We start from the raw sequence: 17,913 nt of genomic DNA on the forward strand, positions 1-17,913 counted from the left end.
TTTGTGGGCCATGTACATGCCTGTCGTATATTCTTTGATTTGTAGAAGGGGGGATTGGTTGTTTACATAAACTCTTTAAAAATGTAAAAACCGGGGCTTCCCTGGTGGTGCAGTGGTTGAGAGCCCACCTGCCGGTGCAGGGGACGCGGGTTCGTGCCCCGGTCAGGGAAGATCCCACATGCCGCGGAGCGGCTGGGCCCGTGAGCCATGGCTGCTGAGCCTGCGCGTCCGGAGCCTGTGCTCCGCAACGGGAGAGGCCACGACAGTGAGAAGCCCGCGTACCGCAAAAAAAAAAAAAAAGTAAAAACCGATCTTTGCTTGAAAGCCATACAAAACAGTCTTTTCACTGGAAATCTAAATAAATGTTAGTAAACCAAAAAAAGAAAAAAATATGGCAGCCGTAGTTTGCCAACTGTGTCCTAAATGAAATATTCTGTCTGTGATATCCTTTAGTATTTTTGTGGAGCCCCCAGATGATAAATTTCATAGGCTCTATCTAAGCTCACTCGCTATAGACTGACTTATAATCAAATCTCCTGTGTTACTGTTTTTTCCAGTCACTCTTCTTTACTTTCTCTTTACACTGGGCTTAGAGGTCTCTGTTAGACATAGCGATCAGTTGACATAGGACTGACAGCACCAAATTTCAACATTCATCCTTGAGTGAGATGCAGGACAGGGAGAGAAGCTCAGCTGGGATGGAATAAAGTCCACATTGAAACGGGTCATTGACGAAGATCATTGATCATATGAAATGAAGTTCAAACCCCCCAGGATGGTACCCAAGACCTTCATGCTCACTTTAATCCTAGCACCTTCCCAGGTATACTCTATGTCTCTCTCCCTCAGGATAACTCAGGATAACCCCTATATGGGCTGTGCTCTCTCTCACCAATGGTGGGATCCATCCGCACAAAGTTTAAATATACATCTCTTTTGTGGAGCCTCTCCTGATCTTATTGGGAAGAAATATGGGCCCCTGCAGCTCCATACTAACGCAGGACCTTACACGTGAAGCATTAGAAGGACAGAGAAGTGTGGTGATCCCCAGTGGACAAATATTACCTTTCAAGTTTGGGGGAACAGTCTTATTCTTCTCTGTAGCTTCAGAGATCCTACCTCACATCTTTGGGCCACTAGCAGAATCAGACCCATTTCCAGGCTTTGCATGTGATACACAGTATAGCATGGCACCGATGTGTCTGGGTTTGAAGTCAGGCTGAGCTGACATTTAGTCTGGGCTTCTCCACTTTACCTGCTGCCCCATCTTTGAAGTCAGTAATGAGAATGACCTCTCAATTGCTAGGAATAAATGAGATTATTTTTCTCTGACAAGCATTTAGTTCAGGGTCTGACGTGTAGTGCTTGCTCAATAAATGGCAACTTTTGTTCATTCCAGGGTCATCTATTGAGAACCTACTATCCCTGGAATGGTGCCTGACGCTGCTCTAGGAATAGCAGTGAATACAAGAGCCACGGTCTCCATAGTGATACGATCAGTAAGCGGAGAGAATCAGGGTAGGGGATGGGCCACCGTAGACTGGTGCTCCAGGAAGCCTGTCAGAGAAGGCAAGGTTTGAACTGCAACTTTAATGAGATTGATGAGTCCCTGTTTCATCGAATCTAAGATGCTTTTTTTAATGTACCATTAAGAGACAAGAAATGCGGTCAATAAAATTGACACAGTCTCCTGTAAGATGCATCCCTAAGCTGTGAAAAATGGGCATCTTAGCAGCAATGAAATGCATTAATATTAGTGCTCAATAAATATCCATTGAATAAGTTAGTGTTATGCCATGGTTGCATCCAAGGTTCAGCTCCGATGGTTTACGTTGTAACTGAGTTTGTCTCTTCTGTTTCTTAGGTCTGAAAGATTGACTTGGAACTAGCAAAGGGTACAATATAGTAAATTAAAGTACTGTGAGACATTTGTGATCCAACGTGCTTTAAAAATAGTTTAAAACATTTGCTTTGGTCATCTCAATGGGCAGAGTGTCTTGGTGACTCCTGTTGAAGTGAAATTGGCCTGGACATAACTTGGGTAGGAGTGGAGTTGAGCAGCTCTTGCAGCCGATAATTCCTTCTGGCAGCTGTCCGTAGAGATGTGTGAATCTTTAATGCACAGAATGGCCTTCCTCAGGGCAATGAAGGCATTAGCTGGAGCTTACTTCCTTCTGTTTCCCAGATTTAACGTAACATAAATACTCCTCTTCTCCTCTGTATCCCAAGGGGCTGATCATTCCTCTAACCAAGCAGGTCCTCTGTGATAATGAAATGAAGGTGGCTCCCTTTAGAGCCACCCCCTTCCCTCCTCTGGCAAGTCTCTGGGTTTTCACAGTCCAAGCAGTGTTCTCCTCTCTCTCCCCACCCTCCTCCTTGCTTAGAGAGTAAAACACTGCTTAAGTCTTTGCTTTCTGACCACCCTCTAAACTCTATCCCTCGTCAAGATCTTTTTCTGAACCCAGTTGGCAGCCTGCTCCAACTCTCCCCTTCTGTCCAAGATCTCATCTTCTGGATGGATGACTCAATGGGAGCTTTGACAATACTTAACTATTTCTAGCTGTCATAAAGTGCGCTTTCATGCTGTTTTGATTTTAATTTCAACATGTCACTCAAGTCCCGCGCAGACGTCGGCACGCCTGCCCTCCACACATGGTGAGCGTGCCTTTCCTTCTGCCCGTCCGGAGTCTGTTCTTATGGGACCCTTTCAGCAACTCCCACCCTCTCCCAGCAAACTTCCCTGCCTGCACCCTGTCTGGCTGGGAAGGGTCTGTCAGCACTAGGCCACGGAGGAAGCGAATGCAGACCTTGCTCCCTTCCAGGCACATCCTTCCTCCACCTTCTCCTGCGACTGAAGCCCTCATGCTATAGGGGGTCTTTAGAACCCTGGCCAACTCTAGCTGAAATATGAGTCTTTGGAAACAAGTAGATGCAACGGAAAGGCCATTTGTAGGCATTCCAGGGGATGCATATTAACCACGGTCCAGCCTCAAGATGATTTAAGGCTGTCTCTGACCTGTGGCTGGGATGCTTGTCGGGGTGGAAGGGGTGTGTGAAGATGCCAGGCCACAAGGAAGGAGTGGGGACCGTCGCAGAGTGCAGCTTCCCATGGTCGTATGATTACAGGCAGTCCTCAAACACTAACATCTGTACTTCTCTGATGTGCTGGGAGAGAGGAAAAAACTGTAATCTGGGGCATAAATATACGATCCTGTGTTTATTCCCTTTAACCATGCAAACCTGTTATTAGTTTAAGCATCTATGTTGTGCTTAAATATTACAGCTGCTTCAAAGGAGGATACGGTAGCTGGTCTGAAACAGCTTACCATTTAAGTATTCAGTTGTCTCACACTTTTAAAATTTGAATCAACTAAACATATGAATTATGAAGCGTAAGAGTCAAAATCAGGGATATCGGATCACTGAGTGGGGTATGCAGAGGAGAAGCCTATTAGAGGAGATGTAGACTTTAAAAGTGATTTTTATAAAGAGAAAACGCTTCGGGAGTTTGGGAGTGCCATGTACACACTACTATATTTAAAATATATAACCAACTAGGACCTACTGTATAGCACAGGGAACTCTACTCAATATTCTGTGATAACCTAAATGGGAAAAGAATTTGTACAAGAATAGATACATGTATATGGATAACTGAATCATTTTGCTGTATACCTGAAACAAACACAGCATTGTAAATCAAACTACACTCCAATATAAAATAAAAATTAAAAACAAAACAAAAAAGAAAACCCTTCCTTTACCTCATGCCCCTCACACCTTAGATCAGAGTTTTTAGAGAATTTCTTGCTAAGGACTAATGAGGGTGAGGCTAGAAGGGTGATGAGATGGGCAAGGAACAGGCAGAGAATGGGCGCCCAGATGGGCTGAGGAGGGTTGGCTGTGTCTAGGAGAAGTGCTTTGGGAAATATTTGTAAGCTTATGGAATATAGTTATGGAGCAAAATCTTGGTGGTCTTGGCTTTTTTCCACTTTTCTTCAGTGTCTATGTGAGATAAATGCTTATTTCCCCCTCTCTCCTTTAACAGTCTTTTAGATTAAACTCTAAGGAATTGCCATTTAATCACAATACTTAATGATATTTGATCTTGACACTAAAATGGCAAGGAAAGCAATGTGAAAATAATGTTTCCGAGGCATGTGGACCCCTGTGGCCCATAGGTATACCAACCACAAGGAAGCATTACCTCGAGCAAGTTGGAATGCAGAGGATTTCCCAGAAGTGTCGTTATTAAGAAGCACTCTTTCTTTCTTCTTTCCTTCCCTTTAGAACTTATCCTGATAGAAAGCAAATGCTATGAAGTTCTAAAAATCGAGCTGTGATGAGCACTGTAACAGCCACGCCTTTCAAAATCCAGAATCCCCCTAAAGAGCAAAAAGAGGTTTGTTTCACTTTATGATCTGCCACACCAAGATGCAGTACTATCTAATCTAATCCTATAGTTCAAGAAATTTCCAAACAGGAAGTTAACAGGTGTTTGTTTTTACCTTCTTAGATAAGTGAAGAAGAAAGCACCTTTCTGTATTAGCTAAACGCATAATAGCTAGCAATAACTATTCTAAAAAACCCCTTGGCTTCGAATTACTAATATGAGCAGAAAACAGACTTTGCAAATGTTCGGAAACGACATACCATGCTCTTAAAAGAGAAGATTCTTCCTTGATACTTCAGTATGCGTAATAGATATAGCAATCAAATCGAATACTTTCTTGCTTTCTTTCCTTACTTATTGTAATGCTAGTTCAAGCACTGTTTCTGTGACATTAATTATGGGGAAAATGGTGTGCATGGGAGAGATAAGTTTGTTTTTCTAAGGTCTGAATATTCAGCGTTGAAATGTGGGAATGGTCTGGAATTAGGCAGCCTATGTATGTCATTTGGACATTATTTGAAAACGCCTGCTAACCTGGGGGTAAGACTGTATAATAAAGATATTGTGAGGCTTAAGTGCATAATGTATATACAGCACCCAGTATATAATAAGCCCTTGATAAATAGTGGCTCTCTTACTATGTTTACTGGGTGTCACACTTAAGTTTTATTCCCTGCTACTAGATGTCTGGAACAATAAACCAACATGAAAATAGCTGAGAAAAAACATCTCAGTGGTGGAAGAACAGCCTTTCTCCTGAGGCAAAAGTATACATTACACTCGGGAATTCAGATTAGAATCCGTGTATTCAACAAAGATAATTTCCTGAATTCTGGGGATACAATGATGAGCAAAACAGACCAAATCTGGAGTGAAGGGGGAAAATCCATGCGATGAGTGCTTTACAGAAAAGAAAAGAGGGAAATGGGTTGGGGCCGGGAGTGGCACGTTATTTGCCTGGGTGGTCAGAAAGGCCTGTCTGAGCCGGTTACATCGAGCCAAGATTTGTATAATAAGAAGTGACCTTAAGAAGATGCGAGGGAAGAACATTCTTGGCAGAGAGAAGAAAAATACGTATGGAGGCCCTAAGAGAGACATAAGCTCCATGAGTTCTAGGGAAAGAAAAGTAGGCTGTGAATGAACAAGGGAGGCAGAAGAAAGCGTGAGGTGAAGGTGGAGAGCGAGGTGGGGCCTGAATCTCGTAGGTCTTTATAATGTTGAAGGTCTTTACCGTGGCTTAAAAGAGAAATAGCGTATGATACCTGGATGGTATCGCTTACACGAGGAATCTAAAAGCAGTGGTACAAAGGAACTTATTTACAAAGCAGGAACAGACTCACAAGACTTAGAGAATGAATTTATGGTTACCGGGGTGGGGGGGGGGTGCGGGGGAAGGGATAGTTAGGGAGTTTGGGATTGACAAGTACACCCTGCTGTACTGAAGATGGAAAACCAGCAAGGACCTACTGCATAGCACAGGGGACTCCGCTCAGTATTCTGCAGCAACTTAATTGGGAAAAGAATTTGAAAAAGAATAGATACCGGTGCCCATGTAACGGAATCCCTTTGCTGTACACCTGAAACTAACACAACATTGTTAATCAACTATACTCCAATGTAAAATATAAAGTTTAAAAAAAAAAAAAAAGCGCCGTGCAAAGCCACTGGAGGGTTTGAGGCAGGGGAGTGACAGAATCTGATCAATTATCTTTCAGTTGGGAGCAGCGGTACGGAGAGGATGCTGGCAACGGCAGCAGGTTGACTCGGAACTGGAATGTCAGCCACTTAGTTACTCTGCCTACTAGAAAATAATCAAATGCGATAGCTCTCAAAATATTCTGATTTAAAATTTCTGGCTCCAATAGTGACGGCCTATTGTGTTTCAAAATAAATCCACAGAAACGCGGTGCAGCAGCCCGCCTGAGCCTCCCACTGCTATTCGTATGCCTTCTGAGATTTATCTATTGGCTTTTGCACAATTGATTTAAAGTCACCCACCCAGAACTGGGCTCACAATCTCCATTTCCAGACCCACCTCTAACTTCCTGGGGTTGTTTCTTTTCCCTTCTTTTCCAATTCTTAGTTAATAGCATACCACAATTCATTGGTCAGGACAAGCCTTTTTTCTTTCCTTTTCTGCCTTGTCCAATCAGTCAGCAATGACTTCTCTAAACAGGTCTCCGTCCGTATTCACTTATTCATGTCCCCCTCCCATCCGTTCAGATGCTCCTCGCTTGCCTAGCCCACTAGCATAGTTGGTGAGCCAGCACGGATTGATGTATCTAGAATACAAATCTGACCAGTGAACGTGTTGTCATAGAGGCCTCTTCTAATGGCTTAACCCAGCAGAAAGGCTGACAGTAGAACTTCAGGTGGAGACACAAGTCCCAGGTAGAGAGCCTTTGTTGTTCCTCTGGTCATGTTTTCCCTCTGATATCTCAGGTCGAATCCATAGGCAAACTGGGTTCTTCCTCCCAAATATCCAGAATCCCGTGACTTCTCAGTCTTCACTGCTGCCACTTGGTCCGGTCCAGCTACTCTCTCTGCCTGGATGGTACAGTAGGCTCCTAACTGGTCTCCTGGCTCAGCCCCACACCCCCTCAGCCAAAGCGATCCTCATTCAGACTCCTCTCACGGTTTCCCATTTCACTCAGAGTCAGAAGCCAATCCATGGAACGGCCTCCGCGCCCCCGCGGTGGGACCCCTGCCCCGCGCTCTCACTCTGATCTGCCGCCTGCCCCTCCCCACGTGCCCACCCTCCCCCGGCTCGCCGGCCCCTCTGCTGGTCCCAAATATGCCAGACGAGCCCCGGCCTCAGAGTGTTTTCATGACCTCTGCCTGGAACATTCTTCCCTGGATATCAAAGCTTTACCGTCTCACTTCTTTCAGTCCCCTGCGCAAGTGTCCCCTTATCAAAGAAGGCTTCCTGATGGTGCTGTAGAAAACAGCAGCCTCCGTACCTTGGAGGCCGCTGTAGCCTTCTTACCCTACTTCATTTGTATGCACAGCATTTAAGAACACTTAACAAAGGATATAGTTGTTTCTTGTCTGTTCTTCCATGAGGAGAGAGGCCCTGTGCTGTTCACACTGTATTTCCAATGATTTAGAGCAGTGCTCAGCACAGAGAGAAGCTTCACTTTTCGAATAAATCAACGTCACCTCGGCAATCGCCACCTCTTGCCTCCAAGTCAGGTAAATTCTGCCTGCAGTCTGATACTGCTGCACCACGTTCTAGAATGAGATCAGCGCCTAAGGTGCTGTGTGCGGGGAAGGGTGGGCGTGTTGGAGTAGAAGTGGTGGAGAACCTGCCTTATGACTCCACCTTCCTCCACCTTCCATCCTCCCTCCATCCCTGCCCTCACCCTCCTGGGCTTCAGAAGAAGCTTCCTCTGGAGGTCCGCCTGGACCCCTTGCCTGCAGTGTCTGCCCTCTAGCACCATGCAGCCCTGAAGGCCTTACTCTTGGCTGTTCTCCCCTATCTGCCTTATTCCTCCACAGTACCCACGGCACCACTCAGAAAATATCAAGACAACGTTTGATATTTAGGTCTAATCATTTACCCTTCCTTTGTCCAGATGCTACTTATCCATCGCAGTAGGTGGTGTGGTATGACAGTTAAACATTCAGACTCTGGCGCTGGGCTACCTGGATTCAGATTGGGTTGCATCGCTTAGAGTTTTCATGACCTCGAACAGACTTTTAACCCCCCCTAAGCTAAGGGGCAGCGACTTACAGATGAGGGAAGCAGCACCAGCTTCTGGGGTTATGATGAAGATCAAAGCCCATCATTCTTTAATAGGTTTGCAAAACCTATTAAAGAGAAAAAGTCAGGCAAATGTTCGCCATCGTTTCCATTAGCATTTCTTTTAAATGGGCCTCTTTAAGAAAACTCAAATTGTCCTTCTTTCTCAGAAAACCGCCTGTCTTTTAATTACCATTTTATTCAACTTCCTGTGTATTAAGGCCTTATCTTTTTTTTTTTTAAAGAAGATGTTGGGGGTAGGAGTTTATTAAATTATTTATTTAGTTTTGCTGTGTTGGGTCTTCGTTTCTGTGCCAGGGCTTTCTCTAGTTGTGGCAAGCGGGGGCCACTATTCATCGTGGTGCACGGGCCTCTCACTGTCGCGGCCTCTCTTGTTGAGGAGCACAGGCTCCGGACGCGCAGGCTCAGTAGTTGTGGCTCACGGACCTAGTTGCTCCGCGGCATGTGGGATCCTCCCAGACCAGGTCTCGAACCCGTGTCCCCTGCATTAGCAGGCAGATTCTCAACCACTGTGCCACCAAGGAAGCCCCTTAAGGCCTTATCTTGATGTAGTTATCAACTCATCCAGGTCTTACTAACTTACGTGTATAAAGTAAATAAATACTGCTTGCGTGTAGAAATACTGTGTTTATCCACCCTCCTCTCAGCATTTCCCACTCCCTTCCCTGCTTTATTTTCCTGATTAGCACACATATCTGCCTGATAGATATACCAGGAATTACTGTTTATCTTTAAAGCTCCATGGAAGGAGGAATGCATCTTCGAATTGAGGAACTTTCCAACTAAATGCAAGTAGAGAAAATAGCATAATGAACCCCCATGTACCCATCTTCCAGATTCAAGAATTATAAACATTTTGCCAATCTTGTTTCATCTGTTTCCCCATGAACCCCCTTCCCCAACTTTGAAGTAGTAAAAGCAAATCCCAGATATCATGTTACTGTACCCATAAATATTTCAATATGCATTTCCAACAGATAAGAACACACTTTTCCATATCACCACCACACAATTAATACACCTAATAAAAAGAATAGTAGTTCCCTAATGTCAACTCTTTCTCTGTCCATAGTCAAATTTCCATCAGAGCTGGAGTTTTTTGGCCTGTTTTGTTCACTGCCACATCCCAAGCACATAAGGCACACCATAATATTTAAATGAATGCGTGGCTAAGTTGTGCTCTGAAATTCCATTTTTGGAAGACAACTCCATAAAACTATGATAAATGGTGATTGTGATCTTGGGCTAATAAAAGAAAGCCCGCTTGACTCATAATGTCAATGTCTTTTAATGAGCAGATACCTTTGGAGTTCTAACTCGGAATAGGTTGTCTTTTTTGTCTTTTTGCGGTACGCGGGCCTCTCACTGTTGTGGCCTCTCCATTGCGGAGCACAGGCTCCGGACGCACAGGCTCAGTAGTTGTGGCTCACGGGCCCAGCCGCTCCGCGGCATGCGGGATCTTCCCGGACCGGGACACGAACCCGTGCCCCCTGCATCGGCAGGAGGACTCTCAACCACTGCGCCACCAGGGAAGCCCAGGATAGGTTGTGTTTGAACCTGCCTCTCTTGCCTCGGAGGAGTCTGAAATTCCACTCCCTCTCCCTTCTTGAACAGGAAATGAAGTTAGCATGGCATGGTTCATATTTTTAGAGTTGAATGGACTGCCTTTTGAATATGAACTGTACAACTTATCAGCTATTTCTTCTTTCATAAAATGGAGGAGAATTATAACTACTGTAGAGGGTAGTTATGAACATGTAGTGGATAAACTTTAACAGTGCTTGGCCTTTAGCAGCTGTTTAATGGGCAGTTGTGCGCTCTCTCTTGTTGCAAGTCACTGTCATTGGCAATTTCCAAGGTGAAAGTTCCCAAGCCAGGGAGGAAAGGCCCCCAGAGGCTGCTTGGAGGCAAGAGGCTACCAAGCAGAAGCTGGGTCTCCATAGTGCTGCCTTCCCAGGCCTCCCTGGCCTCCGTCCAGACTCTCTCTCTCTCTCTCTCTCTCTCTCCAGATTGGCTCTTCGGTTTTTCTTGCGTTCGCTGTGGTCTGCTGTGCAATGGAAAGCAGTGTTTTGGTTTTACTTCTGGGCAGTACTGCTGCCCTTTCGAGGGTCAATTTGAAGAGCTTTAACTTCTAATGACACTTTAAAAAAATCCTTGGGGGCCTCCCTGGTGGCGCAGTGGTTGACAGTCCACCTGCCTATGCAGGGGACGCGGGTTCGTGCCCCGGTCAGGGAAGATCCCACATGCCGCGAAGCGGCTGGGCCCGTGAGCCATGGCTGCTGAGCCTGCGCGTCCGGAGCCTGTGCTCCGCAACGGGAGAGGCCGCAACAGTGAGAGGCCCGCGTACCGCAAAAAAAAAAAAAAAAAAAATCGTCACAGTTCTACCTTCTCTTTTGAGTAAACACTAGACAAAAATAGTTCCATAAAACTCAGGTTTTGTGCTCTGCTGTCACTGTAGATGGTTGTATGACCTCTCCAAAATTAGAGCTCTATTTCTACCAACCCCTGAATGAACGACTGGGTCACACTTTAGATGCCTAGCTAAGTAAGATTACTGTCAGGCACATCAGGGTCCCTGATAAGTTCTGAGGTCATAACCAGTCTTGTCAACAACACATCACTTCTCATACTAGGTTTAACTGCAAGGTTAGTCTTCCTCTCCATCATTGGTCGGGCACATGGAAGGGCCTTCTCAATTTCATGATTTGAAGGAATTGCCCTCCATTTCCAAGACCACACCTTGTTCTGAGACAGACTAGCCTGGAATTTGAGGCGAGTAAAGCTTTGGATAACCTATAACCTCAGCAAAGCTCAGTCCCTTTCCACAGCACAGAGGGTTTCAAAGCATTAGCTCTAACTCTGATAGCTTTGTACCCGAACGTACACCCTTGGGCCCTTTTCTGCATGACGTGTCTGGGTCCCCTCCCCTCCAGCGATCCCCCAAGTCCACGCAGAGTTCTCTTTGCTCTGACTTGGCCTCCTTCACCCCTCTGAAAGCTGCCATCTGCTTTATTTCCCTTCCTCCTCCATCACAGCCCCTTCTTCTTTCTAAATCTCCCCAACGGAAATCTGGAAATATGCATATACTTAAATTCTCACAACAGGAAAAATAATACAGTTGTAAATTCACAGAGGCTAGAAGTTTTTTGTGAGAAGAAACAGGCTGAGGAGGGATTGCAGTGAGGGAAGTCTGCTATAAGGAATAGAGGGGAAATTCTAAATAAGGACCAAGGAGACTGGAAGGGGCAGGGCATCTGGGCAGCAGGTATGGGGAGAATGAAAGGCAGTGTGAGGGCTAGGGTGATGGTCATGAAGCTTTACCTCTGGTTCCCATTTGCCTCCTGTCTTGTAGTTCCCTGTTGTACCAAGGAAGTACTGACTAGTTCAGGCAATGTTCCAGAGGCTTTGCATGTATTTACTAATTTCATGCACACAAGCACTTTGAATATATGCAATCATTCCCATTTCACAGATGAGGAAACTGAAGCGTAAAACCAGTTAGATAACTTGTCCAAAGACACTCAGCTGATCAATGGCAGCCTCGGATCTGTACCCAACAGGCTGGCTTCAGATCTCATGCTCGTAGTACACTTGGGGTATGAGTGAGGATTGGGCTCGACTGCAAGGGTTGGGGATGGGGGACACAGGACTTACAGGTCTGAGTAGGTCCAAGACTAGTAGGGAGCTCTCTACTCATAGGGACCCAAACTCCCTCTATCTTGTTGCCCTGAGAGATGTCATCTTCATTATGGGTGGCTATATGTGGTCGGCCCTCCGTATCCCCAGGTATCGCACCTGCAGATTCAGCCAACCGAGGATCAAGGTTGGTTGGCTGAATCCGCGGACGCGAAACCTGTGAATTCAAAACACGTGGATGCGGAGGGCTGATTATATTTAACGTACTGCACCATTTTATACAAGGAACTTGAGCATCTTGGGATTTTGGCATCTACGGGGGCCTCCTGGAACCAACCTCCCGATAATACTGAGGGACAACTGTACCTAGTTAAAATTAAGGGTTGCGTTATTGTTGAAAACAAGAGTGGCAGGTTGGGATACAACTCTCTTGATAAGAGAAAAGGAAGATGACATCACAAGGTGTGCTGTTCCAGAGGGAAGGAGCGCCAGCAGCCAGTCTCTGAACTGTGCTGCTTGAGTGCCTTGAAAAGCTGTGGCTCATGGTAGCTACTAAAGTATTTGATTGACTCTTCGGGTGTCTTCTCTAAAGGGGAAAAAAAAAAAAAATGTTTCACATCTGGCGGGATGCCCCACTTAATTACAAATAAATATTACATGCTAGTGTTTGATTAACAACTGGGCATTTCCAACAAACATTTCATCCTGGCAAGGGCTGTTTACTAACAGAAGGTCAGAAGCAGTCTCTTCTGGAGAGGAAACTTCTAAAGATGCTAATCATCATAGGATGTCAGTCATCCGTGGCGACATTAGGAACCAGCTGAAAACTGATAAGATCTGCTTGCCTCCTTCAGTGTAATGTCTTGTAAGAACTTGCTTTTCTGTCGAAGAGTTGTACTAGTCAGACTCTTGCTTGAAGGGCTCCACATTTGGACTGAATTAATTAACCAAAGAACTGATTGAGATTGCAGTCTTCTCAATCTACTGTGATAGAAAAAAAATTGATAAATGTGAAGTTCTAGAATTAAGACCTATGTTGAGGGAGGAATGATTTAAACATTAGTGAGAGGATTAGAAAGAAAATCAAGAACTCGGATAACAAAGTTTTTTTTACCAAGCTTAAGAATTTGAAGAAGTGTCGTTGAGTTAAATTGTATATTTTTCAGAAATTGAGATTCTGTGAATTTTCCTCTATTGCATGTTCCCAGAGAATTACAGGAAATCCTTTCTAACAGGGTATCCTGAGTTGGAGGGTTTGTTAAGTCAGAAAAAACACTCACTTGGTGGTATGCTTCTGGTGAAGATTATAGAATCCATTATGCTTCACTGGATTTGAAGAACTACAGTCACTTTAATCACGCTTGTTTTCACGGTGGCCCAGAGAAGAATTAAGAGACTTCCTTTTTCAAAAGTTTTTGCTAAGACAGCGCTTTTATTCTCCAGTTGAGTCAACAACATGGTCTTTTATTGGAATTCCAAAATCAGACTTGATGTCCTCGTGAAATTTAAAAGTAAATTGATGAGAAGTAATTAACCAGTTAATTACTAGTGTGACAAAATAAACTTGTGCTTTAAAAGTGTTTTAACTACTCAAATGGCTGGGGACTTTCAGTAGAAGGCTATGGGTTAATGTGAAGCCTTGGTAGTACAGAACTCTTAAGTCTCCTTGGCAACATTCCCTGTAGAGCTCAGTAAGGTTTAGGTCTAACTTGAGATGCCCAAGAAAATTAAGAACAGTGGTGCTGATGGTGAGTGGAGAGTAAAGCTGTCAACTGGTGTGAGTGCCCTTGTGAGGCCAAGCTGCAGGGCGTTCACCAGGGTTTATACATGCAAAGGACTTCCTTCTATTCTCTGAGGATGTCTGACAGACAAAATGATTTCAGCTTACTGATGGGCATATCAGCAAGCATTGTCTTGAGGAGGGCCTGGGTGTGGGAACAGGTCTTCAGGGGCGATAGAAAGCGAATATGGTGTGTGCTGGTAAATGTTTAACGACCTATGGGGGTAGGTAGCTCTGTGTGTGTGTGTGTGTGTGTGTACACACAGGAGACATACATATACATATGTACATATAAGTTTATGACAAATTGTAGTAATACAAAGGATGAATAGCACATAATGTGCAAATAATAAAAATCGATTCTCATAGAATGCTTTTGTTGGTTTGCTGAGCTTCTTATAGTCATAACCAACCTATAATAAGTGAATGTAGTCTCAACATTAATGTTTGTTAGATATTTTCTTTGACGTTAATATGACAAAAGTGAAGCAATGAAGATGTATGTCAGAGCTTCACGCTTTCGTCAGTGGCGTGAGGCGTCCCCGCTGAACTGAATGCTGGGTGACTGTTTCCTCATTTTTGGGTCCTATGTGTACAGTGTCACAGCTCCAGACGTAACACCCTTTTGTGTTTTAATCTGTATTATTAACATTTTCTCCAGCACTTTCTTAGACACGAAGAGAACAAATCAAAGCCCAGATGTGCAGCATTTGCCAACTTCCATGGTGTAAATATTCGCACTGTGGCTACTTTCAAGCTACCAGAGTTGGGGAGAAATATGTAATTATTAGCCATTGTTATGATATTTCTACCATATAGATATTAAAATAGACATCAATAACCTCAAGAACATAGGTAACAGTAAAATACGGTAAAATAATAAGTGAGGAGTTTTGAGCATTTCTACCTTTGTTTCTAATGCAGTTTATTTAATGTTGAGATTACATTATTTACATTTTAATGATGACTTTAACAACTGGCTCACAAAATTCCTGAAGCTTAACAGTTGGTTCTTGTGAGATGCTAAGGAAAAGAGCGTTGAGTAGGAGAGTGTCGACTGTCACAGCGCACAGAAGCATTGGGAGAGTAACAGAGTGCTCGTCTGGGAAGTTTCTGACCTGATGAAATGTATTTTGAAAAGCAGTGGTGATTTCCCTCCAAGTGTGGGCCAAGTGCATTTATGTAACTGAATACAGGTGGTCTCCAGGTTACTAAGGACAATTGCAATCCAAAGGGTGGGACAGCCCCTGCTGGAGATCTCTCACTGGTTACCTCAGGCTTTTTACTTACTCGGGGGCAAGGGGAGTAGCAGCAGAGGGAGAGTAGTTTGTGAAAAACAAGGGAAGAGGGAACTTCCCCGGCAGTCCAGTGGTTAGGACTTGGTGCTTTCACTGCCAAGTTCGAGGGTTCGATCCCTGGTCGGGGAACTAAGATCCCACAAGCCATGGGACGAGGCCAAAGGAAAAAAAAAAAATGACAAACAGTAGAAGAAACTGTGGAGAGTAAAAAACAGTTTAGACTTGCTCTGGGGACAGAACCCAGACCTTTTGACTCAAGTGATGACTTTTCTCAAAATTCTACCTATTGAGGGATCCATGTTTGTTAAAGATTGGAGGGTTCAAAGGTCATCTCTACTCTGTGCTCAGGGTCCCTCTTCGCAGCCTCAGCACTCCTGTCTATTAGGCTCTCCCACATGCCCTCTTTCCCGTTCTCTCCTCTTCTGCCCTGGTAGAGAGTTTCCCGGCTTTCTCCACATTTGCTCGGAGCCATCACTCATCTCAGCAAGAAGACCTCAGAATTCGTACTCCCTTAGAGGGCCACAGACGATTGTAAAAACAGACCTATTTTCCTGACACATTTTCATTTGAATTAATTCAGTGTTAATTAATTAATATTCATTAATGTTAAATTAGTTCAGCTTTATTCCTAATACCCACCGAGCCCCTCTATACTGAGGGAGAGGATGACGAAGTGGAAAGGAAAGCAGTTTTGGAGCAGGGAGCCTTTGAGGACCTAAGGGCGGCTTTTACGGAGCAGGTGGAGACGTAAAGAAAATAAAATGGGGCTTCCCTGGTGGCGCAGTGGTTGAGAGTCTGCCTTACGACGCAGGGGACACGGGTTCGTGCCCCGGTCCGGGAAGATCCCACATGCCGCGGAGCGGCTGGGCCCATGAGCCATGGCCGCTGAGCCTGCGCGTCCGGAGCCTGTGCTCCGCAACGGGAGAGGCCGCAACAGTGAGAGGCCCGCATACCGCAAAAAGAAAAAAGAAAAGAAAGAAAAGAAAATGCATGCTTCTAGATGCTTTCCTTCTTCAGACATGAAGGAAGAAATGTTCTTTTTTTCCCTCCCACTTCACGCTGCCCACAGCTCCAGAGACCCAGGGCTCAGAAGAACTCCCATTTGCTGCTTGGACCACTTATAGTTTTTGGCGTAAATTGATTCCTTTTTCCCAAAAGATGTGTTATGAGTTGAGGAGGGTGTTTCTGTAGCATTAACACATTTAAGCTGCTGTGTTGAGATTAACACTGACACTTAACACGGCTGTGTCTTCTCTATAAATGCCACGTTTATTTGATCACAATCACACAGTCATCTTTATATTTTTATTGTATTTCTTTTGGTGGCCTTTATTTGTGTTTACTTTCGTTGTTTATTTCATTGTGTGTGTTTTTATAATTTTATTGCGTTTTTAATCAGAAAAGGGATTTTTGTATGTGTGAAGGGAAAGAAAAACACCGATTCCAATTGGGTCATTAGAAATAGTTCTAGACCTGTATTCCTCAAAGTTGTAGCCTGGCCGTGGGCAGGAAGCCCCAGACGTGGGCAGCCCGCCTGCATTCTCCCCGCCGGAAGACGGCCCGACTCAGTGGCCCTCCAGCTCTGCCAGCTCCTTGCCATACCCAGGCCAGACCCGGCAGGTCCTGATTCCTCAGAAGATTGCAGCAGCCTCCAGGCCTGTCCTTTGTCCCCTCAGACCCCTTCAGTATTTGTGCAAGCAGGGAAGGGCTCTGTGTAAACACCGTCACTCCCTCTCTGACAGTTGGGCATTCCACACCCTCTTAATCCGAGTGGGGGGCGGGAGGGGTGGGGGAAGAGAGCCAATTGTGTGTTCTGTTTTGCTTATCTTTTAAGTTGCCAGATCTTTTTGACTGACTAAGCTTTTTTTTTTTTTAAGTTGTCTAGACTTCTGCTGTAATGAGGAGTGTGTGTGTGTGTGTGTGTGTGTGTGTGTGTGTGTGTGTTCATTCAGTAAATGTCTGTGTGCCTCTTCTGTGCCAGGCATCCTTTATTTGCTGTGTAGGCACTTAGGGTCCAAGGGTGAACAAAACTGAGGACCTGCCCTCTCCAAGTCTGCATTCTCTGCAGGTGACAGATCTCAATAAGTAAACATCAAATGTTATCAGGACTAACCAGTGCAATGAAGAAGCGTCAGGCCAGGGTAACGGTAGAAAAGGAGCTCGGACTGGGGAGGGAGGGCACTTTTTCTTACTGTTACCCAGTTACATCTCATCTGTGGATGTTATAGGTGGTAGCCAGAAGAAGTAACTAAAACTCTGCCATTGATCCTGATCCTGTCTGTGTAAAGAAAAGAAGAACATTCAGCTTCTCTTTCTCGGGTTGAATCTCCAAGGTTCCTGACTTCAGTTTCTGGGCCTCAGTTTCCTGATGTTAAGCTGCACATTTAATAATAATAACCGGCTCCTGGAGCTGTTGCGAAGAGTAATATGGAGTTAGGGCTTGTGACGGGCTTAGGACAAGGCCCGGCGTGCAGTAAGTCCTCGAATGGTAGCGCTAATACCGTCCAATAACGATACACGTGAGGATCTAGCACTTGTGCCAGGAGGCTGTGTTCCAGAAGGTCAGGATGTAGAGCTGCTGCTTTGCGGGGAAGCAGTAAGCGAGGAACCTCAGCTTCCCTCTTTGTAAAATGGGGTCCTCTTAGGCCACTAGCCTCAGAGGGTTCTGTTGTGCAAATCAGTTTAAAGAACGTGAGAGCACAGTTTGAATACTGGGAAATACTGTTGGAAATACCACTACAGATGGTGGTACTAAGCACTCATAGGGCCCAAAATAACCTATGTAAAGTCTCTAAATATAAGTGCTATCAAAAGACACATCGTGGGCTTCCCTGGTGGCGCAGTGGTTGAGAGTCCGCCTGCCGATGCAGGGGACTCGGGTTCGTGCCCCGGTCTGGGAGGATCCCACGTGCCGCGGAGCGGCTGGGCCCGTGAGCCGTGGCCGCTGGGCCTGCGCGTCCGGAGCCTGTGCTCCGCAAGCGGGAGAGGCCACAACAGTGAGAGGGCTGTGTACCGCAAAAAAAAAAAAAAAAAAAAAAAAAAC

The 17,913-nt window shown here is 45.1% G+C and overlaps 1 protein-coding gene across 1 annotated transcript in view; it reads left to right on the top strand.

The window, feature by feature from the left end:
• The first annotated feature begins 708 nt into the window (after positions 1-708).
• Positions 709-17,913, top strand: part of PLEKHG1 (pleckstrin homology and RhoGEF domain containing G1) — a 216,753-nt gene continuing 199,548 nt past the window's right edge. The window contains exon 1 of the mRNA XM_024748007.1: positions 709-1,499. The gene's annotated coding sequence lies outside the window, so the exon portion shown is untranslated. The remainder of the gene's footprint in view (positions 1,500-17,913) is intronic.

The sequence above is a fragment of the Neophocaena asiaeorientalis genome, unplaced genomic scaffold (assembly GCF_003031525.2).
Source record: "Neophocaena asiaeorientalis asiaeorientalis breed wild unplaced genomic scaffold, Neophocaena_asiaeorientalis_V1.1 scaffold123, whole genome shotgun sequence".
Classification (NCBI taxonomy): Eukaryota; Metazoa; Chordata; class Mammalia; order Artiodactyla; family Phocoenidae; genus Neophocaena; species Neophocaena asiaeorientalis.